This window comes from Ranitomeya imitator, chromosome 5 (genome assembly GCF_032444005.1).
Source record: "Ranitomeya imitator isolate aRanImi1 chromosome 5, aRanImi1.pri, whole genome shotgun sequence".
Lineage (NCBI taxonomy): Eukaryota > Metazoa > Chordata > Amphibia > Anura > Dendrobatidae > Ranitomeya > Ranitomeya imitator.
Window position 1 is genome coordinate 714,318,880 of NC_091286.1, and position 24,610 is coordinate 714,343,489.

The 24,610-nt window shown below is 46.7% G+C and overlaps 1 pseudogene; it reads right to left on the reverse strand.

Moving 5' to 3' along the window:
• Positions 1-10,109: 10,109 nt before the first annotated feature.
• The window catches only part of LOC138638942 (zinc finger protein 585A-like), a 132,504-nt pseudogene continuing 118,003 nt past the window's right edge, over positions 10,110-24,610 (reverse strand).

The following is a 24,610-nucleotide window of genomic DNA, read 5'->3' on the forward strand; positions in this document are numbered from 1 at the left end:
CTGACAAGTCCCCCTAGTGAAAGACAGGTGAAACTGCACAATATTGTGGTCGCTATTTCCTAGATGCCCAACCACCTGCAGATTTGTTATTCTGTCAGGTCTATTAGATAGTATTAGGTCTAAAAGTGCTGCTCCTCTGGTTGGATTCTGCACCAATTGTGAAAGATAATTTTTCTTGGTTATTAGCAGAAACCTGTTGCCTTTATGGGTTTCACAGGTTTCTGTTTCCCAGTTAATATCCGGGTAGTTAAAGTCCCCCATAACCAGGACCTCATTATGGGTTGCAGCTTCATCTATCTGCTTTAGAAGTAGACTTTCCATGCTTTCTGTTATATTTGGGGGTTTGTAACAGACCCCAATGAGAATTTTGTTACCATTTTTCCCTCCATGAATTTCGACCCATATGGACTCGACATCCTCATTCCCTTCGCTAATATCCTCCCTTAAAGTGGACTTTAGACAAGACTTTACATAGAGACAAACCCCTCCTCCTCTCCGATTTTTACGATCCTTTCTAAACAGACTGTAACCCTGTAAGTTAACTGCCCAGTCATAGCTTTCATCTAACCATGTCTCGGTTATTCCCACTATGTCAAAGTTACCTGTAGATATTTCTGCTTCTAGTTCTTCCATCTTGTTTGTCAGGCTTCTGGCGTTTGCGAGCATGCAGTTTAGAGGATTTTGTTTTGTTCCAATCTCCTCACTGTGGATTGTTTTAGAAATGTTCTTACCTCCCTTCTGAGTATGTTTTCCTGGGTCGTCTTTGTTCGAGTCTAATGTTTTTCTTCCCGTCCCCTCTTCTTCTAGTTTAACGCCCTCCTGATGAGTGTAGCGAGTCTTCTGGCGAATGTGTGTTTCCCAGGTTTGTTGAGGTGTAGTCCGTCTCTGGCGAGGAGTCCATCATACCAGTAATTCACACCGTGGTCCAGGAATCCAAATCCTTGTTGTCTGCACCATCGTCTTAGCCAGTTGTTTGCATCAAGGATCCTGTTCCATCTCCTGGTGCCATGCCCGTCTACTGGAAGGATAGAAGAAAAAACTACCTGTGCATCCAGTTCCTTTACTTTCTTCCCCAACTCTTCAAAGTCCTTGCAGATTGTCGGTAGGTCCTTCCTTGCCGTGTCATTGGTGCCAACATGTATCAGAAGAAATGGGTGGACGTCCTTGGAGCTGAAGAGCTTTGGTATCCTATCGGTCACATCCTTGATCATCGCACCTGGAAGGCAGCATACTTCTATTGCAGTTATGTCCGGTCTGCAGATGGCTGCTTCTGTGCCTCTCAGTAGTGAGTCTCCCACCACCACCACTCTTCGTTGCTTCTTGGCTGTACTTTTTGCTGTCACTTGTTGCTGTGTGCCCTTTTCTTTTTTGCTTGCTGGTATTGCTTCATTCTTAGGTGTGCCATCTTCATCCTCTACAAAGATTTGATATCGGTTCTTCAGTTGTGTGGTTGGTGATTTCTCCATGGTCTTCTTGCTTCTTTTGGTCACATGCTTCCACTCATCTGCTTTTGGAGGTTCTCTGACACTTTTTTCACCTTCTGTGACCAGTAGAGATGCTTCTGTTCTGTCTAGAAAGTCTTCATTCTCTTTGATGAGTTTCAAAGTTGTTATTCTTTCTTCCAGACCCCGCACCTTTTCTTCTAAAAGGGCCACTAGTCTACACTTCTGACAGGTGAAATTGGATTCTTCTTCTGGTCGATCTGTGAACATGTAGCACATGCTGCAGCTCACCATGTAGATTGTCACATCTGCCATGTTGCTCCTAGATCCTGCTGACTTGCTGTGTGTTTTCCTTCTTGTGTAATCTACTCAGCCAAGCTCTCTTGCAATAATGTCCTACAGGCAAAAATTCGGCGCGCGGTTTGGTGATGCTTTCGAAGCAGCTGGTCCCGGCTGTACCCAACGATCTTCTAGCTTAGGGAGACTTCGCTTCTCCCAGAAGGCACCTGGAATATGCAAATTAGCCTCCTGAAGCTTGAATCCCTGGTTTGGTGATGCTTTCGAAGCAGCTGGTCCCGGCTGTACCCAACGATCTTCTAGCTTAGGGAGACTTCGCTTCTCCCAGAAGGCACCTGGAATATGCAAATTAGCCTCCTGAAGCTTGAATCCCTGGTTTGGTGATGCTTTCGAAGCAGCTGGTCCCGGCTGTACCCAACGATCTTCTAGCTTAGGGAGACTTCGCTTCTCCCAGAAGGCACCTGGAATATGCAAATTAGCCTCCTGAAGCTTGAATCCCTGGTTTGGTGATGCTTTCGAAGCAGCTGGTCCCGGCTGTACCCAACGATCTTCTAGCTTAGGGAGACTTCGCTTCTCCCAGAAGGCACCTGGAATATGCAAATTAGCCTCCTGAAGCTTGAATCCCTGGTTTGGTGATGCTTTCGAAGCAGCTGGTCCCGGCTGTACCCAACGATCTTCTAGCTTAGGGAGACTTCGCTTCTCCCAGAAGGCACCTGGAATATGCAAATTAGCCTCCTGAAGTTTGAATCCCTGGTTTGGTGATGCTTTCGAAGCAGCTGGTCCCGGCTGTACCCAACGATCTTCTAGCTTAGGGAGACTTCGCTTCTCCCAGAAGGCACCTGGAATATGCAAATTAGCCTCCTGAAGCTTGAATCCCTGGTTTGGTGATGCTTTCGAAGCAGCTGGTCCCGGCTGTACCCAACGATCTTCTAGCTTAGGGAGACTTCGCTTCTCCCAGAAGGCACCTGGAATATGCAAATTAGCCTCCTGAAGCTTGAATCCCTGGTTTGGTGATGCTTTCGAAGCAGCTGGTCCCGGCTGTACCCAACGATCTTCTAGCTTAGGGAGACTTCGCTTCTCCCAGAAGGCACCTGGAATATGCAAATTAGCCTCCTGAAGCTTGAATCCCTGGTTTGGTGATGCTTTCGAAGCAGCTGGTCCCGGCTGTACCCAACGATCTTCTAGCTTAGGGAGACTTCGCTTCTCCCAGAAGGCACCTGGAATATGCAAATTAGCCTCCTGAAGCTTGAATCCCTGGTTTGGTGATGCTTTCGAAGCAGCTGGTCCCGGCTGTACCCAACGATCTTCTAGCTTAGGGAGACTTCGCTTCTCCCAGAAGGCACCTGGAATATGCAAATTAGCCTCCTGAAGCTTGAATCCCTGGTTTGGTGATGCTTTCGATGCAGCTGGTCCCGGCTGTACCCAACGATCTTCTAGCTTAGGGAGACTTCGCTTCTCCCAGAAGGCACCTGGAATATGCAAATTAGCCTCCTGAAGCTTGAATCCCTGGTTTGGTGATGCTTTCGAAGCAGCTGGTCCCGGCTGTACCCAACGATCTTCTAGCTTAGGGAGACTTCGCTTCTCCCAGAAGGCACCTGGAATATGCAAATTAGCCTCCTGAAGCTTGAATCCCTGGTTTGGTGATGCTTTCGAAGCAGCTGGTCCCGGCTGTACCCAACGATCTTCTAGCTTAGGGAGACTTCGCTTCTCCCAGAAGGCACCTGGAATATGCAAATTAGCCTCCTGAAGCTTGAATCCCTGGTTTGGTGATGCTTTCTTAGCAGCTGGTCCCGGCTGTACCCAACGATCTTCTAGCTTAGGGAGACTTCGCTTCTCCCAGAAGGCACATGGAATATGCAAATTAGCCTCCTGAAGCTTGAATCCCTGGTTTGGTGATGCTTTCGAAGCAGCTGGTCCCGGCTGTACCCAACGATCTTCTAGCTTAGGGAGACTTCGCTTCTCCCAGAAGGCACCTGGAATATGCAAATTAGCCTCCTGAAGCTTGAATCCCTGGTTTGGTGATGCTTTCGAAGCAGCTGGTCCCGGCTGTACCCAACGATCTTCTAGCTTAGGGAGACTTCGCTTCTCCCAGAAGGCACCTGGAATATGCAAATTAGCCTCCTGAAGCTTGAATCCCTGGTTTGGTGATGCTTTCGAAGCAGCTGGTCCCGGCTGTACCCAACGATCTTCTAGCTTAGGGAGACTTCGCTTCTCCCAGAAGGCACCTGGAATATGCAAATTAGCCTCCTGAAGCTTGAATCCCTGGTTTGGTGATGCTTTCGAAGCAGCTGGTCCCGGCTGTACCCAACGATCTTCTAGCTTAGGGAGACTTCGCTTCTCCCAGAAGGCACCTGGAATATGCAAATTAGCCTCCTGAAGCTTGAATCCCTGGTTTGGTGATGCTTTCGAAGCAGCTGGTCCCGGCTGTACCCAACGATCTTCTAGCTTAGGGAGACTTCGCTTCTCCCAGAAGGCACCTGGAATATGCAAATTAGCCTCCTGAAGCTTGAATCCCTGGTTTGGTGATGCTTTCGAAGCAGCTGGTCCCGGCTGTACCCAACGATCTTCTAGCTTAGGGAGACTTCGCTTCTCCCAGAAGGCACCTGGAATATGCAAATTAGCCTCCTGAAGCTTGAATCCCTGGTTTGGTGATGCTTTCGAAGCAGCTGGTCCCGGCTGTACCCAACGATCTTCTAGCTTAGGGAGACTTCGCTTCTCCCAGAAGGCACCTGGAATATGCAAATTAGCCTCCTGAAGCTTGAATCCCTGGTTTGGTGATGCTTTCGAAGCAGCTGGTCCCGGCTGTACCCAACGATCTTCTAGCTTAGGGAGACTTCGCTTCTCCCAGAAGGCACCTGGAATATGCAAATTAGCCTCCTGAAGCTTGAATCCCTGGTTTGGTGATGCTTTCGAAGCAGCTCGTCCCGGCTGTACCCAACGATCTTCTAGCTTAGGGAGACTTCGCTTCTCCCAGAAGGCACCTGGAATATGCAAATTAGCCTCCTGAAGCTTGAATCCCTGGTTTGGTGATGCTTTCGAAGCAGCTGGTCCCGGCTGTACCCAACGATCTTCTAGCTTAGGGAGACTTCGCTTCTCCCAGAAGGCACCTGGAATATGCAAATTAGCCTCCTGAAGCTTGAATCCCTGGTTTGGTGATGCTTTCGAAGCAGCTGGTCCCGGCTGTACCCAACGATCTTCTAGCTTAGGGAGACTTCGCTTCTCCCAGAAGGCACCTGGAATATGCAAATTAGCCTCCCGAAGCTTGAATCCCTGGTTCGGGAGGCTAATGTCACTGCTGGCTGGAGGGAGAGGGGGCCTTAACTTGGGAGGCCTTCCTCTAGGTCTTCCTAAAAGAACAGTTCTACACCAAATGCCCCGCTGAGATACGGGAATCGGTGCGTGAGAGTAGACCAGCGACAGTGGAGCAAGCTGCTGCTCTAGCTGATGAGGTTCTCACCATCAAACCTCAGTGGAAGAAACTAATAGTCGGAGAGAAAAATACTAACAGCCCCCCAGTCATGGCGGCCTCCAATGTTCATCGTCCCACCAGACTACCAACTCATGGGGAAGCCCATGTGAATGTACCCTCCAGCACTACTGCCTCATCTTTGGGAATATGACGTGGACACAGAATCATAGAACGCAGATGTTATGGATGTGGAAACCTGGTCATCTGCAAGCCACCTGTCCAGATGTTCGGAGGCAGAACCACAACAAACCACCTTTATTATCTACAGACATCCTCAACTGGAGAAGAGCTGGATTCACCCCCTGATGATTTGCCCAGTGACTCTGATATAGTGACTCCCCTACCAGGAGTTTATGGGGTGCGAGCCACCGCCACCTGTTCATCTGATCTTCAGCACAAACATCTACAGGAGGTCGTGCTAGATGGGCAAAAAGTGGTTGGTTTTTGTGACACTGGGGCTTTCCTCACTATAGCCGAGCCCCGAGTTATTCAACCAGGAGCAATTCAAAAGGGGCCAGGAATATATTCCAATAGCGAATGTAGCCCTGGATTATGGCTTTGGGGCAAAACAATGCATGATTGGTGTGATGATTGGCCTTCCTGCAGACGTTCTTCTAGGAAATGATGTGGGGAATCTTCAATGTCACTTTGTCGGTACGGTAACTTGAAGTCAAGCCAAGAGAGTAGCAGATGTGGACGTGAATACACCATCAATAGAAGGAATGCCACCAGAACTGCCATCACAGCTGGTGAGTGACTCGTCTTGTGGGGATCATATGAGTGTCACTTGGGATAAAGGTCAGTTTAGACACGAGGTAGAGACAGACCCTACCCTAGCTAGTTTTAGAGCTTGTGCTGAAATAGGGCAGTTAGGGGAAAACAAGGGAAAAATTATCAGAGAAAATGGGCTTCTATATCGGGTTACCAATGCCGACTCTCTAGATAAACCCTGGACATACAGCAAACAGCTGATTGTTCCTCAGAAATACAGGGTTTCTCTATTGCACCTTGCTCATGACATTCCTACTGCTGGCCATCTAGGGAAAACCAGCACTGAGAGATGATTGACTCAAATGTTCTATTAGCCTGGGATTTGTCAAGCCGTGGAGCATTTCTGTCGAACCTGCGACATCTGTCAGCATAGAGGGCGACCAGGAAATCACCCAAAGGCACCCTTGCAACGGCTCCCTATAATAGAAGAACCCTTTCAAAGAGTAGCTGTCGATATCATTGGACCCCTGGCTAAACCTAGTAAATCTGGAAAGCAGTACATTCTCACTGTGGTGGATTATGCCACCCGATATGAAGAAGCTGTGGCCCTGTCCAGTATTTCTGCAGCCAAGGTGGCCGAGGCCCTGGTTACCATTTTCACCAGAGTAGGATTCCCAAGTGAGATCCTGTCAGACCAAGGCTCACAATTCATGTCGGAGCTGGTACAGTGTCTGTGGCGCACTTGTGGAGTACGAGCGATCCGAACGACACCTTATCATCCTCAAACAAATGGACTCTGTGAAAGATTCAATGGCACTTTGAAGAATATGCTAAGAACCTTCACTGACAGGGATTCAGACTGGGAGAAGTACCTACCCCATCTCCTGTTCGCCTATTGGGAAGTCCCCCAGGAGTCCACAGGGTTTTCCCCCCTGTCTAGAGGACTTTGGGCTTCGGAGGCCATGGCCGGTCAGGTGGGCTCTGACATCATGCTGATACCTGTGAAGTCCCTGAGCGTCCAGTTGAGCTGTGCGCTCCCAGAATTAGCCGCATCCCTTTTTCAGGGGGCTCTGGGTATCGGCTACCAGTTCTGGGCCTCTTGCGTGGGGTCAACTTCTGGCTGACAGTGCGATCTCCCGGGTGAACTTCTGGTGCACCGCATCATCGGTGGACACGCTGTTGACGCGACCTCTGGGGGTGTGTATGCGCAGGATCAGATAACTGGACGAAAATATGACACCAGATACCGGCGTTTCTACTGCAGCTGGCGTGCATTACATGTGGAGCATGCGCAGCACCGCCAAACACCTGCAGGCACATTTACTGGAATTGGAAACAGCTGGGGCTCAGAAAACTGACGAATCAGATGTCCTGAACCCAGGTAAGGGAGACTACTTAAGGGTGAGAGACAACTGACAGCACTCCTGCCTTAGTATGAAGAGTGCTAACCGTTCTGATGTCCACTCCTTACAGCCATCCTTGGATCATGTGAGTAAAGTATAGGTCAGGTTACTGGCACTAGATCCAAATAGCTACAGGAGCCTTTTTTCATTTATTGTCTTTTAGGACAAAGAGACATCTAGGTGGTCCACCTCAGCATCCCAAGGAAGGCTAACTGATGTACCATATGTAATGCCAGATTCCCAGAGCACTATGATAACCTGTGTGAGGATTTCATTATGAAATTACTTAAGAAAGAGCAAACCTCATTGCTAACCAGCATAAAAACCATGATTAGGGAAGAGGTACAGAGTAGTTTCCGTTCTAATGCCGTCCCAGTCCCCTCGACCTAAGAGACCCAGATGGGATGTGGACCCAAGCTCAGAGGAAGGATATTTGTCTTGCTATTCTGATCCTAACATGGGAGAAGGCGAGGGTTCCTCAGTAGTGATTCCTGAGAAAAAGATACTTGTTTTCCTCTGAAAACATTGATGTGCTCTAACACGATATCAGGGATACCATGAAAATTGAAGACTCCACTAAACCACTTAGGGTCCAGGATGAAATGTTCGTGGGTCTGAGGACCTGTAGCAGGGCCGGCTCCAGGTTTTTGAGGGCCCCGGGCGAAAGAGTCTCAGTGGGCCCCCCTCTTAAACACATACCATGCTTCATGATGCTCAGATACAGCAGAGAAATATACCACAGCCCACGTAGCATATAACACAGCCCACGTAGCATATAACACAGCCCACGTAGCATATAGCACTGGCCACGTAGCATATAGCACAGGCAGCCCACATAGTATATAGCACAGGCAGCCCACGTAGTATATAGCACAGGCAGCCCACGTAGTATATAGCACAGGCAGCCCACATAGTATATAGCACAGGCAGCCCACGTAGTATACAGCACAGGCATCCCACGTAGTATACAGCACAGGCAGCCCACATAGTATACAGCACAGGCAGCCCACGTAGTATATAGCACAGGCAGCCCACGTAGTATATAGCACAGGCAGCCCACATAGTATATAGCACAGGCAGCCCAGCTCACCCACCACCACGCCATCGCCCCCGACCGTTGTGGACACAGGATCTGAGCACATGCACTGATGAATGCTGTTCGTCTTCTGCTGTTCGCTGTGCTGGAACTGGACGGTGCAACCGGGTCCCAGACCATGTCGCGACGTGATCTGTGTGTCAGCGGCAGCGCTGCTCTTCTTAGTGATGAGCTCCTCACTCTCACCCGGAAGTGACGACCACCGGCCCGGAAGTGACTCTTCTATCCCCATGGACAGTGATTGGTGAGTATTCCTGCTGCAGTGAGTGCCAGTCAGTGAGTCCCGCCTCCTGTTGCTGGGAATCATATATCCGCTCCAGCTCCGCCTCCAAGTCCTGGCTGCAATCAGACACAGCACACAGCACAGGGAGGGAGGGTTGGACTCGGGAATGTAGTCCAGCTTCGGGGGGCCCCCAGGAGCTATTCTCTTTCAGGACTCATCTGACCTTAAAGGGAACCTGTCACCCCGAAAATCGCGGGTGAGGTAAGCCCACCGGAATCGGGGGCTTATCTACAGCATTCTGTAATGCTGTAGATAAGCCCCCGATGTTACCTGAAAAAGGAGAAAAAGACGTTAGATTATACTCACCCAGCTGCTGGTCCGGTCGGATGGGTGTCTCTGGTCCGCTGCGGCGCCTCCCATCTTCATTCCAAGACGTCCTCTTCTGATCTTCAGCCAAGGCTCCGGCACAGGTGTACTTTGTCTGCCCTATTGAGGGCAGAACAAAGTACTGCAGTGCGCAGGCACCGGAAAGGTCAGAGAGGCCCGGCGCCTGCGCACTGCAGTACTTTGCTCTGTTACCTTCAAGGAACATGGCCCGCTTCAGTACGCAACAGCTCCCGAATCACAGAGAGCTCAGAGCAGTTTGGGAAACACTGCAGAGATGTCAGGTAAAGCTAAGATCAGCACATCAGAGTCTTTTCAGACAATCCTACCACAGCATCCTTCCTCCTGCATCAGGGAGGTCCGAGGCACAGTCACAGGAGCCATCAGAATATTTTCCTAGGCAGAAAACATGGTCAGATCAATCATTGCATTGTACCTGAAGGGCTAAAAAAATCAGATAATAGACTTTCTAAGCAGAGAAAAGGTTCAACCCTTGGAGTGGTCTCTAAATGAGGAAGTCTTTTATCAGCTGACACAGCACTGGGGTACCCCAGAAATAGATTTATTCACCTCTGGGAAAAATACCAAGACGCAAGAGTTCTTTTTCAATAAATCCAGGAGACAATCTGGGGTGGACGCCTTGGCATGGAGCTGGCATATGCTTTCCCACCACTCGTATTAATACTGAGAGTATTGAGGAAGATCCAGGAGAGGCGAGCGGCTATGATCCTAATAGTCCCCTACTTGCCCAAGAGAAGCTGGTTTTCCCTATTGAGGTACATGGTGTTAGAAGATCCGATTCTCCTGCCATCAAGACAGGACCTTCTAAGTCAGGGCCCACTTTTTCATCAAAATCTAACGATGTTACACCTATCAGCCTGGATCCTGAGAGGAAGATCCTGAGATCAATTGGTCTGCTGGTGTCAGTCATCTCTACATTCAAGAAGAGAAGGAAGCCGGTAACCTCGGCTATACAGGTCCTTCTCAAAAAATTAGCATATAGTGTTAAATGTCATTATTTACCATAATGTAATGATTACAATTAAACTTTCATATATTATAGATTCATTATCCACCAACTGAAATTTGTCAGGTCTTTTATTGTTTTAATACTGATGATTTTGGCATACAACTCCTGATAACCCAAAAAATCTGTCTCAATAAATTAGCATTTTTCACCCATCCAATCAAATAAAAGTGTTTTTTAATAACAAACAAAAAAAAACAACAAATAATAATGTTCAGTTATGCACTCAATACTTGGTCGGGAATCCTTTGGCAGAAATGACTGCTTCAATGCGGCGTGGCATGGAGGCAATCAGCCTGTGACACTGCTGAGATGTTATGGAGGCCCAGGATGCTTCAATAGCGGCCTTAAGCTCATCCAGAGTGTTGGGTCTTGCGTCTCTCAACTTTCTCTTCACAATATCCCACAGATTCTCTGATAACTGAAGACGAAAAGCTGCAGGGTTAATGACGGCCTTTTTATTATAGGGGCCAATAAACATAGGCCCCAATTTCAAGGAAGAGATCTTCAACTTGATATTCCTGGTAGACAACCACACAAAGTCATTCACACTTAGGTCAAGACCTGGTGAACGAACGTTTTCTGTCAGCCATACGTTTGTACCTGTCTCCCATGATCTTCAAATTGCCCCCCACCGCACTGAAGAGAGAAACAAAGCAAAACATCCCTCAGGGACTCCCGAAGCCCCTCCCCCACTCCAAGTACCAAACTGTGGATGGAAACTGTATGCACCAAAGAATGGGGACCTGCCGGTAGATTCTTAGCAATGATTATTAATAGCAAACTCTGCAAACGGTAAGAAAGGGTGCCCAATCCTCCTAACCCTGAAAACCACCTCTTCAAGAAAGCTTACAACCTGTAATGACCACATGGCCACCTCAACACCATTGGAGCTACTGCAACCCCCGACCTACTGTCTCCTTCCCCACCATCCTGTAGAATGTAAGCCCGCGGGGGCTGGGTCCTCGCCCCTCTGTACCAGTCTGTCATTGTTAGTTTACTGTAAGTGATATCTGTATTTTGATGTAACCCCTTCTCATGTAAAGCACCATGAAATCAATAGTGCTATAGAAATAAATAATAATTTGTCTTTAGTGAGAAACCTTTTCTTACAGGAGGAGAATATAGAGAGCTCTTCTCATCTATGGTAATTCTCTCGTGTCTGACCTGATATACTTGTAAAGCATCTGCCCCATTCAGAACACAAATGTGGCTTCTCTCCTTTGTGACTTATTTTTATTTAGTTTACTCACTTAAATTGCGCCATCACATTCTGCAGCTCTGTACAAACATCACTGTCCCCATTGGGGCTCACAATCTAAATTCAATATCAGAATGTCCTTGGCATGTGGGAAGAAACCCAAGCCATGATGAGGAGAAGATAAAAACCTTGTGCACATGTTATCCTTAGGGTAAGTTCACACAGGACTTTTTTGCTGCTTTTTTTATGCTAATTTAGGTGCGTTTTTTGGTGCGTATTTGGTGCGTTTTTTGGGTAAGTTCACACAGGACTTTTTTGCTGCGTATTTTTGCTGCGTGTTTTAATGCTAATTTTCAGCTGCTTGCTCATCCTCCTATACCAAGACACGGCTAACAACTCACTATCAGAAACTCCCTCACAGTAGATCACAATCAGGACACCTCACAATGGCTGTCACTATGGACACCTCACTAACCACACCCCTAAGCTCTTGGCTGTGAGATCACTTCCTGCTGGCCATGATTTTCTGCCCCAAAAACGCAGCAAAAAAGTCCTGTGTGAACTTACCCCAGTACTCCAGCACTGCAAGGCTACAATGCTAACCACTGAGCCACTCGAGTTTAACAAGATCTGTTATCAGCATAAAACATCATATTCTGAACATGAATACGGCTTTTATCCTTCGTGAATTCTCTCATGTTTACCAAATTTCCATTTAACTGTAAAACATTTCCCACATTCTGAACATGAATACGGCTGCTCTCCTGTGTGACTTCTCTCATGTGTGATAAGATGTGATTTATCTGCAAAACATTTCCCACATTCTGAACATGAATATGGCTTCTCACCGGTGTGAACTCTTACATGTCTAACAAGCAAAGATTTATTTCTAAAACATTTCCCACATTCTGAACATGAATACGGCTGATCTCCTGTGTGACTTCTCTCATGTGTGATAAGATGTGATTTATCTGCAAAACATTTCCCACATTCTGAACATGAATATGGCTTCTCACCGGTGTGAACTCTTACATGTCTAACAAGCAAAGATTTATTTCTAAAACATTTCCCACATTCTGAACATGAATACGGCTGATCTCCTGTGTGACTTCTCTCATGTGTGATAAGATGTGATTTATCTGCAAAACATTTCCCACATTCTGAACATGAATATGGCTTCTCACCGGTGTGAACTCTTACATGTCTAACAAGCAAAGATTTATTTTTAAAACATTTCCCACATTCTAAACATGCAAATGTCTTTTCTCCTGTGTGAATTTTCTGATGTATGGCATAATTTGATCTACTTGAAAAACATTTCCCATATTCTGAACACGAATATGGCTTTACTCCTGTGTGACTTCTCTGATGTACAGCAATATTTGCATTACTTGAGAAACTTTTTCCACATTCTGAGCATGAATACGGCTTCTCACCCGTGTGAACTCTTACATGTCTAACAAGCAAGGTTTTATTTCTAAAGCATTTCCCACATTCTAAACATGCAAATGTCTTTTCTTCTGTATGAGTTTTCTGATGTCTGGCATGATTTGATCTACTTGAAAAACATTTCCCACAGTCTGAACATGGATATGGCTTCTCTCCTGTTTGATTTCTCTCATGTATAGCAAGATTTTCTTAACTTGCGACACTTTCCCACATTCTGAACATGAATATGGCTTCTCTCCTGTGTGACTTCTCTGATGTGATAAAATATGATTTATCTGCAAAACATTTCCCACATTCTCAACAGGAATTCGGCTTCTCTCCTGTGTGACTTCTCTGATGTTTGATAAAATATGATTTATCTGCAAAACATTTCCCACATTCTGAACAGGAATACTTCTCTCCTGTGTGACTTCTCGTATGTGCATCAAGATTTGTTTTGCTTGAGAAATTTTTTCCACATTCTGAGCATGAATATGGCTTCTCACCCGTGTGAACTCTTCCATGTGTAATAAGCAAAGATTTACTTCTAAAACATTTCCCACATTCTAAACATGCAAATGGATTTTCTCCTGTGTGAATTTTCTGATGTAGGGCGCGATTTGATCTACTTGAAAAACATTTCCCACATTGCGAACATGGATAAGGCTTCTCTCCTGTGTGACTTCTCTCATGTACAGCAAGATTTGATTTATTTGAGAAACTTTTCCCACATTTTGAGCATGAATACGGCTTCTCACCCGAGTGAACTTTTTCATGTGCAACAAGATGATATTTGTTTTTAAAACTTTTTCCACACTCTGAACATGAATGCAACTTTTCTACGGTGTGACTTCTCTGATGTTGAACAAATATATTAAATCTTGTAATACACTTTCCACATACTGAACATACATACGGCTTCTCGGTGTGATTTTTCCCATGTGCGACTAGATGTGATTTATGTGTAAACCGTGTTGCACATTTTGAACATGAATACGGCTTCTCTCCAATGTGACTTCTCTCATGTGTGATAAGATGTGATTTATCTGGAAAACATTTCCCACATTCTGAACATGAATACGGCTTCTCTCCTGTGTGACTTCTTCTGTGTGTAAAAAGATCTGAGTTTTTTGAAAACTGTTTTCCACATTCCTCACATTGAAATCTTGTTCTGTCTTTCAGACCTGTACATGTGGTGACAGTCGGAGCTTGGTCAGGGGACAGTTCCTCTGGATTAGGCAGATTATATGACATATCTGCAGTGTGTCCTGGACGTACATTGAGGGTGATGAGGTTTTCTTCTGAAGAGGGTTGCACAATACCTTCACCTTCCACTTTATTTTGCAAAAACATGACGTTTCCTTTACAGTTCTTATTCAGGTTTTCTGTCAGAAAAAAAAAATAAAATCCATTTTTCAATCCTGTTAAATCACAAAGGTACATACATTTATAATACCTCCATTAGTCTGGATTTACTCAGGACTTATGCGTGCCAACGTGGATTAAACATGAAGAGCATGATTCCTTTTATACTTATGTCCCTTTACAATCCACTATTGAATCTGGCCACGACAAGAGAAACAAAAACTGCCTGTGTGAATCCAGTGCTATAACGCTTTGTATAAACACTCTGAAATGGATTCGTGTCTACAGTGAGTGATTGCGTTACTTACATAAACCTCGACTAAATCCAGCCTGTCCTCTGCCTACACAGATTCTCTCCACCAACTGGGCAGAGCTTTCATAAATCAACATATCAAATGTTCAACTGATCGAATCCTCAAATCGAGCCATGACACCCATCGTCATTGAGCAGAGATGACCCGCCACACTGAGAAGTACAGTCCCATTAATTACAATAGGCCCATGAATCATACAGTAGCTGTACTGCCCTATGTTTCATTACGTCTCTCCGTGCTCAATGTCACATCAGTCTGGGGATGAATATTGGAAAGACACCATGATTTAATATTATCAAAAATCTCATTTACCAAGATATTGTGAGATGAGATAAAGCAAACATCTGAAGCTGAATCCATGGCGCCTCATGGTTTGTAAAGCCTAATAGCTGAACAGCTAAGACTACACATTAATGTAATGTCCTGCTCCTGACCACTGCAGCCGATCACAGAGCTCCACACTCTGGAGAAAGCAGAACATTGTGGCTTCCTGACCGAGAGACCTATAACCCACTGAAATCTCTAGGATCCAAACCCAACCAAAATAAAAGAAATTGATTTCTCCGTAAGCAGGTCATGTATCCATGTATACTTCGTGTTTATACTTAAATGAATCCCTATGTCATGCTGAACATAATGATAATTTTGTCTTCTACGAGGTTCACCCTAAGAGATATGGGTAATAGAGTATTTCATAATTGCTCAGAAAGGGGAGCTCCCCAACCACCCAGTGAGGTCAGCACAGTAGGAGTGTCTTAAGTTTGAGCACAGGTATAAGACACGCAGGTGGGACTAGAGCCCTCTCTCTGTCTCTTGGCCTGGAAAGTTACCTAGCAGATACTGTGGCGGATGCACTGGGACATACGCTCCTCCTCCTCCCTGCCGCATGGCTTACCATGGAATGACATAAGACAAATGTGCATTTATTTTCATCTTTAATCCCTTTTATTTCGTAATCGATCTATACATACTATAATTGTCTCATCTTGTAACATTGTTTTTTTTATACTTTTTGTAAACACTGCCTAATCTTTTTTTTTTTTTTGGAGTAAAAGTTATAATATTTACTAGCTTCGTTTTCCTTGCTCTAAAACGTACCCCCAAAGTCCTCTGAAGGAAATTACGCTACTGATTGGATTGGCTCTTGACCCGCCATTAATCTTAGTAATAGGAGTTGGTGGCAGCAGATCGTACTGAGCTTGTTGGGTATAGCTGGCAGTGAAGGACGTAGAAAGGGTAGTTATATCGCCCTCGCTGCAGTGTTCCCAATAGCCAGTACACGACCAGGCAAGACCTTCTGGTGACTAATAATCCTAGGAGCAGTTCCCTGACTGACCTGAGGGTAAGGCCGGTGTCACACCTAGCGTATCAAAATACGGTCCGTTTTTAACGGCTGAGATACGCAGAAAGTTTCATGAACAGTGATCCGTATTCAATGCGAGAAAGTGATTTTTTCTCCAAAAATTATCCGTGTGTCATCCGTATGGCATCCGTATGGTGAGATTCTCTCGCTGGCTTGCAAAATGGACATAGAATGGATCCATGGGCTCAAATATTTGTAAAAACATATATACAGTATATATATATACACACACACACTATTATATATATATATTGTAGTGTAGTGACCAATGTTACAGCCAGGGGGCACTGTGTGTGTGCTGCAAGATGCACTTTGAGGCATAATTGTGATCAGACAAAGTCCGGCAGGAGTGTAAATGGCCGGTGTGTGTGTTGCAGAGTAAGACACTCTGCGCTGTCAGTCTGAAGTTAAGTTGGTGTGCTGGGACCTGTAGTCCCACATGTAAATGTGTAGTTCTAATGGGAGTGTGTGTGTGTGTGGCTAGTTTGACCCTCCCATCTCTCATTACTAGCCCTGCCAATCTCCCATTAGAACTACACATTTACATGTGGGACTACAGGTCCCAGCACACCACGCTATCACCGCGCTTTCCAAACCCAAGCCTGGGTGGTTAGTGGCGTCCGCCAGTGCGGCACTGCATGCACTCTCATGCTACTTAATTATTTCTGTTACGTGCGGTGCTGCGGCCCTGTGACGCAACAGGGTTCACTTCTTTCACACAGGATGAAGCTAACCCATGTATGTATCCTCATTGTACCGCCATATAGTCAGTCATTGCTTAGCAGCAGGTTCCATCTCTGCACGGTGGACCCCGGGCTGCGAACGCACCTTATTCCTTTTCTCTAATTATTTGGTGCATTCCACTAGCCCTAACAAGGTCAATGTCACACAGAGTTCTAGCAGCAGACACATCTCTACAACAACTGTTAAGAGGAGACTTTGTGCAGCAGGCCTTCATGGTAAAATAGCTGCTAGGAAACCACTGCTAAGGACAGGCAACAAGCAGAAGAGACTTGTCTGGGCTAAAGAACACAAGGAATGGACATTAGACCAGTGGAAATCTGTGCTTTGGTCTGATGAGTCCAAATTTGAGATCTTTGGTTCCAACCATCGTGTCTTTGTGCGACGCAGAAAAGGTGAATGGATGGACTCTACATGCCTGGTTCCCACCATGAAGCATGGAGAAGGAGGTGTGATGGTGTGGGGGTGCTTTGTGGTGACACTGTTGGGGATTTATTCAAAATTGAAGGCATACTGAACCAGCATGGCTACCACAGCATCTTGCAGTGGCATGCTATACCATCCGGTTTGCGTTTAGTTGGACCATCATTTATTTTTCAACAGGACAATGACCCCAAACACCTCCAGGCTGTGTAAGGGCTATTTGACCAAGAAGGAGTGATGGGGGCTACACCAGATGACCTGGCCTCCACAGTCACCAGACCTGAACCCAATCGAGATGGTTTGGGGTGAGCTGGACCAGAGAGTGAAGGCAAAAGGGCCAACAAGTGCTAAGCATCATGGGAACTCCTTCAAGATTGTTGGAAGACCAATCCCCGGTGACTACCTCTTGAAGCTCATCAAGAGAATGCCAAGAGTGTGCAAAGCAGTCATCAAAGCAAAAGGTGGCTACTTTGAAGAACCTAGAATATAAGACATAATTTCTGTTGTTTCACACTTTTTTGTTAAGTATATAATTCCACATGTGTTAATTCATAGTTTTGATGCCTTCAGTGTGAATGTACAATTTTCATAGTCATGAAAATACAGAAAAATCTTTAAATGAGAAGGTGTGTCCAAACTTTTGGTCTGTACTGTGTATACCGTATATATCCGAGTATAAGCCGACCGCCCTAATTTTGCCACAAAAAACTGGGAAAACTTAATGACTCGAGTATAAGCCTAGGGTGGGAAATGCAGCAGCTACCGGTAAATTTAAAAAATAAAAATAGATACCAATAAAAGTAAAATTAATTGAGACATCAGTAGGTTAAAGGGACACTGTCACCTGAATTTGGAGGGAACAATCTTCAGCCATGGAGGCGAGGTTTTCGGGTGTTTGATTCACCCTTTCCTTACCCGCTGGTTGCATGCTGGCTGCAATATTGGATTGAAGTTCATTCTCTGTCCTCCATAGTACACGCCTGCGCAAGGCAAGATAAAAAAAAAAAAGACATACTCCCCTCTTGTCCTGAGCAGGCGGGGACAATTGCACTTGCGATATTCACCTGTCTCCGTTCCACCGCCGGGCGCCGCTCCGTCTTCCAGATCTCTGCAATGACTGTTCAGGCAGAGGGCGACGCGCACACTAAACACATCATCGCGCCCTCTGACCTGGACGTCACAGCCAGAGGTTGCGGAAGACGGAGCAGCGCGTAGCTGTAGAACGAGGACAGGTGAATATCGAAATGCTCACCCTCCCTGTTATACTCACCTGCTCCCGGCGCGGTCCCTGCTTCTCACTGACAGATGGTCTCCGGGGCCGGCAGCTTCTTCCTGTGTTCAGCGGTCACATCGTACCGCTCATTAAAGTAATGAATATGCGGCTCCACCCCTATGGGAGTGGAGTCGCTTCCATAGTTATTATTTTAACGAGCGGTACGATGTGACCGCTGAACACAGGAAGAGCTACAGGCCCCGGAGAAGCAGGGACATGCAGAGACATGCCGGGAGCAGGTAAGTATGATTTGGCAGCTGCCGCTCCCCCTCCCCCCCTATCCCTGGGACAATGACTCGCGTATAAGCCGAGAGGGGCACTGTCAGCCTAAAAAAATGGGCTGAAAATCTCGGCTTACAGGGTGTGTGTGTGTGTGTGTGTGTGTATGTATATATATACACATAAACAGAAAAGGGTGTGCTTAATTTTTCAAACATTGCTTCTGCACTGTGGTTTAGATTTTGGTAAGTAAAGAACACTATGTAGTTTGTCAAGTGCTAATGCCCATCTGACGTGTAATTTACTGAACTATCATTCTCTGTAAGGTGCAGCGTCACCAGAAGACCCCGGTGACCCCATTATTACATACCTGTGGTCTCATCTCCTGGACTCTCCTCCTCCTTCACATCGCTCACACACGGCTCATCGCCCATCATCTGCTCTTCATCATCACCCATCATCTGCTCTTCATCATCGCCCATCATCTGCTCTTCATCCTCCACTTTAATACCAGTCAGATCTCCGCCCTGATGTCACATATACAACAGCTCAGTACAATACAGCAGACATCACCAGAAGACCCCAACTCTCGGAGCACGGCCCCATATAGATGTGGTGGAGGTCAAGCTTCATCTACCTGGTGACTCTCCGGACAGTCCTGGGAATACGGAGGAGCCGGACATCTCTCCGGGGAATTTCTTACACTGAGAACATCTGTAGGAAACAGACGAATGATTGTTACATGGGATGATTGGAGCAGTATCTAGGTGACCCTCTAACAGACCTGATTGTCCCCCTCCTTACGTTGCTGATCGGCCATAAAAACAAACAGTCTCCTCTTCTTCATCTAGGACCTCATGTAGAAGCTGAAGCCTCAGCTGCCTGTAATGCTCATTTTTAGTCGTAGGGGCGTACAGTGGCATGTAAAAGTCTAGGCACCCGTGTTACTGTGAAAAATTAAGTAACCCAAAAGATTAAATTATCTCTAAAAGGCCGAAACTTCAACATGACATGTGAGGGTCACTGTGTGTTCCCACGAGTATGTGTACGGAGGCGTATTGAGGCCATGGGAGAGTATTGCGGTCACAGGCGTAGCTGTGATTGCAATGCAGAATAAAAGTGAGTATATGTCTTGGACAAGCTATTTGTCCAGTGCAGATTTAAGAAAACCTGCTGAGCTTTTATTTTTTAAATGGACTATAGGATGGTAGTGGGGCAATCCATTTTCTTCCTGGCCAGGTTTTCAAGGTGGTCCATGGCCACAGATTCCAGTTAAAAACCTGCAGTAAAGGGTTTTGGGTGTGTCAGTGTGTTAACACCATGCCGGAGTTCTGCTCTGACAGGCAGGGTCTCTGGCATGTCACTTCACTCACCCGTGCTGCGGTCAGTTCTTCCCTTCCCCGTGCTGCGGTCAATTCTTCCCTTCCCCATGCTCGGCATGCTTCCAGCCGGTCCTCTAGCCATGGTCTTAGGGCACACGCGCGTGCACTCCCGCCCTCTTTAAGGGTTAACGCATACATTTGCTATTTCATCCCCAGCCAATAGCTGTGGGACATTATGTATATATTGCTTCCTTCCCACTGGGGGAGGTGCCTGAACAACCTTCCTGTTTGCAGTCTATGTTGTGCAAGGTCGCATACCTGACTGCTGCACTCTGGTGCGAACTCTGTCTGCTGCTCCATCCAGTCTGTCCTCTGGGTCCAGAGGCTACGCATCCATGGTCTGTCCCGGAGTGGCACCTGGCGTTCATTGGGAGCTTAGTGTAATCTCACCATCAGAGGCTCTAGTGAATAGTCAGGTGCTCACTTAGTCACGCCACTCCAGGCTTTCCATGGTCCGTGGCACAATGGTTCCACAAACCACGTCCGTGACAGTTTGCTCAGGCCATGGATCCCGCAGGACCCCGGATCCTGCCTGTTCGGACCATGTGACCACGTACCAGGAGCTCTGCCATCAGAAAGACACGCAGGAAGAACTGTCCATACAGTTGCAGTCCTTAACCACCAATGGAGACCTTAAACTTACCTCCAGAGTTCCCGCATGTAGAAATAGCCAAGTCTTCTCCGGAGACTTCTCAGACAGTTTGCTTAGTTCGAGATCCAGGTCCTCGACTCGCAGCTCCACCATGCTTTGATGGTGATCCGAAGCTCTGCCGAGGGTTCATCAATCAGTATCGGCTACATTTTGAACTTCTTCACTACTTCCCGTTGGACCAAGCAAAGGTGGCATTCCTTATGTCGCACCTTGGAGGTGAGGCCCTGGTGTGGGTGAACCCACTATGGGAAAGGGAGGACCTGATCATCTTCAATTTGCCTGCATTCTTGGAAGCTTTTCATAAAAGTAGTCGATGAACCTGGACGAACCACTTCTGCAGCTTCCGCTCTTCTCCATTTATGTCAGTCCAATTAATCTGTGGGGCAATATGCGGTACGATTCCGCACTCTGGTGTAAGAACTTGGATGGAATAATGAAGCCTTGGTGGCGATATTATAGGACGGACTTTCCAGAGACATTAGGAATGAGCTAGCCTGTCGAGACCTTCCAACTACCTTCAACGACTTGGTTTCCTTTGCCATACGTATAGACCTCCGTTTCCGTGAGCGTGCCTGTGAGGTGGCACTTGAAAGAGGATCGCGGCTCCTGGCGCCATATTTTTAAAGGTCGCTTGCTCCTCCGCCCTCCCTTGTCGAGGACTCACCTGAACCCATGCAGATCGACCACCTTGCTCTTGCTAAACATTGACAGAGGGATCGACGCACTAAAGGCCAGTGCCTGTATTGTGGAGACATGGGTCACTCCATTCTAGTCTGTCCGGAGAAGCTCCAGCATCTAAGATCGGTAGGAGAGGCCTCCCTAGATTGGAGACACACCTCTCCACCCCTGACCCTTAGGCTGGAGTCACACTAGTCTGTAATGCTACGTTCACATTTGCGTTGTGCGGTGCTTCGTCGGCGACGCAACGCACAACACATGCAAAAATGCATGCAAAACGCAGCTTTTTGCGACGCATGCGTTCATTTTTTCATGATTTTTGGCGCAGAAAAAAACGGCATCATGCAGCGTTTTCTGTTGCGCCAAAAAAAGCGTGTGTCACAAAACGCAAGACAACGCATGTCCATGCGCCCCCCATGTTAATTATAGGGGCGCATGCGTCGCCGCGGCTGCCCCCCGACGCAGCCGCGCAAAACGCTAATGTGAACGTAGCCTAATACAGATGAGTGCTATGCGTTAAAAAAAATAAATAAATAATCGTATAGCACTCTGACCAGTATTTCTCTATGGGGCAGCTCACATCTCCTGTTTTTTTCTCGTCCGTATTATAGTTGCGAGTGAAATCGCAGCATGCTGCGATTGTCTGCATTTCCCAGCCGAGAAACGCCAATGCAAGTCTATGGGTGCGAGAAAAAAAAAAAAAACGCACAGCACACGGACCATCAGTGTGACGAGCGAGAAATTCTCAGGCTTTGGCAGGTGACAGGATATTGGCTCAGCCATTATTTGCTCATTTTGCAAGTGTGAGGGAAAATCTCACCATACGGATGAGATACGGATGACACACGGATACTTTTTTGAGAAAAAAATGCATCCTGGCATTGCACACGGATGAGATACGGATCACCATACGGAGAACATTTGTGCGATTCTCAGCAGACAAAATCGGACAGATTTTTTATACATTGTGTGTGACTCCAGCCTTACTGTGGCCATGACAACAGGTGAATCCCAGTTTACTGAGTCAGCATATTTGGATTCCGGGGCAGCAGGAAATTTTATCCTTCAGGCTGTAGTGGATCGGTTCCAAATCCCAGTTCATCTGCTCCAGAACCCTCTGACAATAACATCCGTCGATGGTAGAACTCTTCGGGAGACGGTTCGCCTGGCTACTGAGCCACTTGAGGTCTGTGTTGGGATGCTTCATATGGAGAGATTAGTCTTCTATGTTCTTTCCCACATGTCTCACGCCTTTCTCTTAGGCCTACCATGGCTACGATAGCACGAACCTGTGCTGGACTGGAGAGGCGCTCAGCAGGGGACATACCCGTCATGAGAAGTATCTGGCTCCAGTAAATCCGGCTAAGGTCCCATCTTGTCCAGCATCGCTGCCCGGTTTGCCGTCTGCCTATCGGTCTGTTGCCGATGTGTTTGACAAGAGGGAAGCAGAGACTTTGCCGCCCCACAGGCTATACGACTGTCCTATTGACTTGATTCCCGAATCTACTCCCCCTAGAGGTCGAATTTACCCTCTGTCCCCAGCTGAGACTCAAGCTTTGTCGGAATACATTCAAGAGAATTTGGCCAGGGGGTTCATTCAGAAGTCCTCCTCTCCTGTTGGAGCGGGGTTTTTCTTTGTTAAAAAGAATGACAGATCACTCCGACCCTACATTGACTATTGGGGTCTCAGCCAGATCACAGTGAAAAATAAATATCCTATCTCATTGATCCCCGAGTTGTTTGACTGATTAAGAGGTGCCAGGATCTTCACCAAATTAAACTTAAGAGGTGCTTACAATCTAATCCGCATTCGCTGGGGGTAGGAATGGAAGACTGCTTTCAACACCACGGACGGACATTGTGAATACAAAGTGACGTTTTTCTGTCTCAGTAATGCCTCGGTAGTTTTTCAAGAGTTCATCAAGGATATCTTCCGAGACCTGCTTTACTCCTGCGTTGTTGTGTATCTGGACGATATCCTTCCATTTTCCCCGAATCTGGCCTATCACAGACGAGCAGTTCGGCAAGTTCTTCAGCGTATTAGGGAAAATCGTCTCTACACGATGTATGAGAAATGCATTTTTGAACAGTGCTCCCTTGCCTTCTTAGGTTACATCATCTCAGATACCGGACTCAAGGATGGACTCTCAGGATCCATCCTAACTGGCTGCTGCCCAGGGTAGTCAAAGCAATCCAGAGTTTCCTTGGCTTTGCTAATTATTATCAGCAATTCATTCCTCACTTCTCCACTCTGACAACTCCTCTGCTATGACCCGAAAGGGAGCCGATCCAAAGAACTGGTCCTCCGAGGCTGAAGAGGCCTTCCACTTTTAAACAGTTCCTCTCCACTGCTCCCTTTCTGCATCGTCTGGATTTGAACAAGCAGTTCTTCCTAGAGGTGGACGCATCCTCGTTAGGGGTTGGAGCTATGCTTACTCAGAAATCCTCCTCAGGCTGCCGCATGTCCTGCGATTTCTTCTCTAAGGCCTTCTCTGCTCCAGAGCGTAACAATTCCATTGGTGAATGGGAGTTACTCGCCATTAAGATGGCTTTGGAGGAGTGGCGATGCCTGCTGGAGGGCGCAGTCTATCCATTGGTTATCTACATGGACCATAAGAACCTGGAGTATCTCCAGTCCGCCCAGAGACTTAATCCACACCAAGGTAGGTGGTCTTTATTTTTTGCCAGCTTTAACTTTTATATTTCAGGTCCGGTGACAAGAATGTCAGAGCTGATGCCCTCTCTTGCTCATTTCTGTCCGGGGACAAAGAGCAGGATCCTCAATTTATCATCGAACCGTCCAAGATGGTTATTGTCGCTCCTGTCACAAATTCCTCCAGGCAAGACCTTTGTGGCTGAATCGGAGAAGGAATGAGTTTCGTCATGGGGTCACTTGTCCAAGGTTGACGGTCACGTGGGACAAAGGAAGACTCTTCAATTGATCTCTCGCCACTACAGGTGGCCATCCATGAGGAGGGAGATGTATGCTTAGGTGGCTGCCTGTCCGATTTGTGCCCGTAATAAAGTCCCCAGACGCAGGGGTGGATTAAGGGTAGCCAGGGCCCCGGGCTGTTCAGACACTGTGGGCCCCCCCGGTCATGTGACGGGGGTCATGTGACGGGGGTCATGTGACGGGGGTCATGTTATACCTGAACCAGATTATTCCAGAAAAATGGCCGGGCCCTACTCTACTGTAACCTACTAAATATTTGTTAAAATATGCAATTTAGGTATATTTTAACCAATATCACAAACAAGGAACAAATTCCACCGCACCATGACCAGACCACAAATTACCACCACTTGGTGACCAAATAGCACATACAAGGGACAAATACCACAACACCATTTCCAGACCACATATTACCACCACATAGTGACTGAATACTACAATACTGATCAGTAATTAAAACAAAACAAAACACAATACTATCACCATAAGTGCCAGTATTCACAGGAGATCTGTACTTAGTATGCAGTGTCTGTATAGAGGTAATACAGAGATCACTGGTGACATTA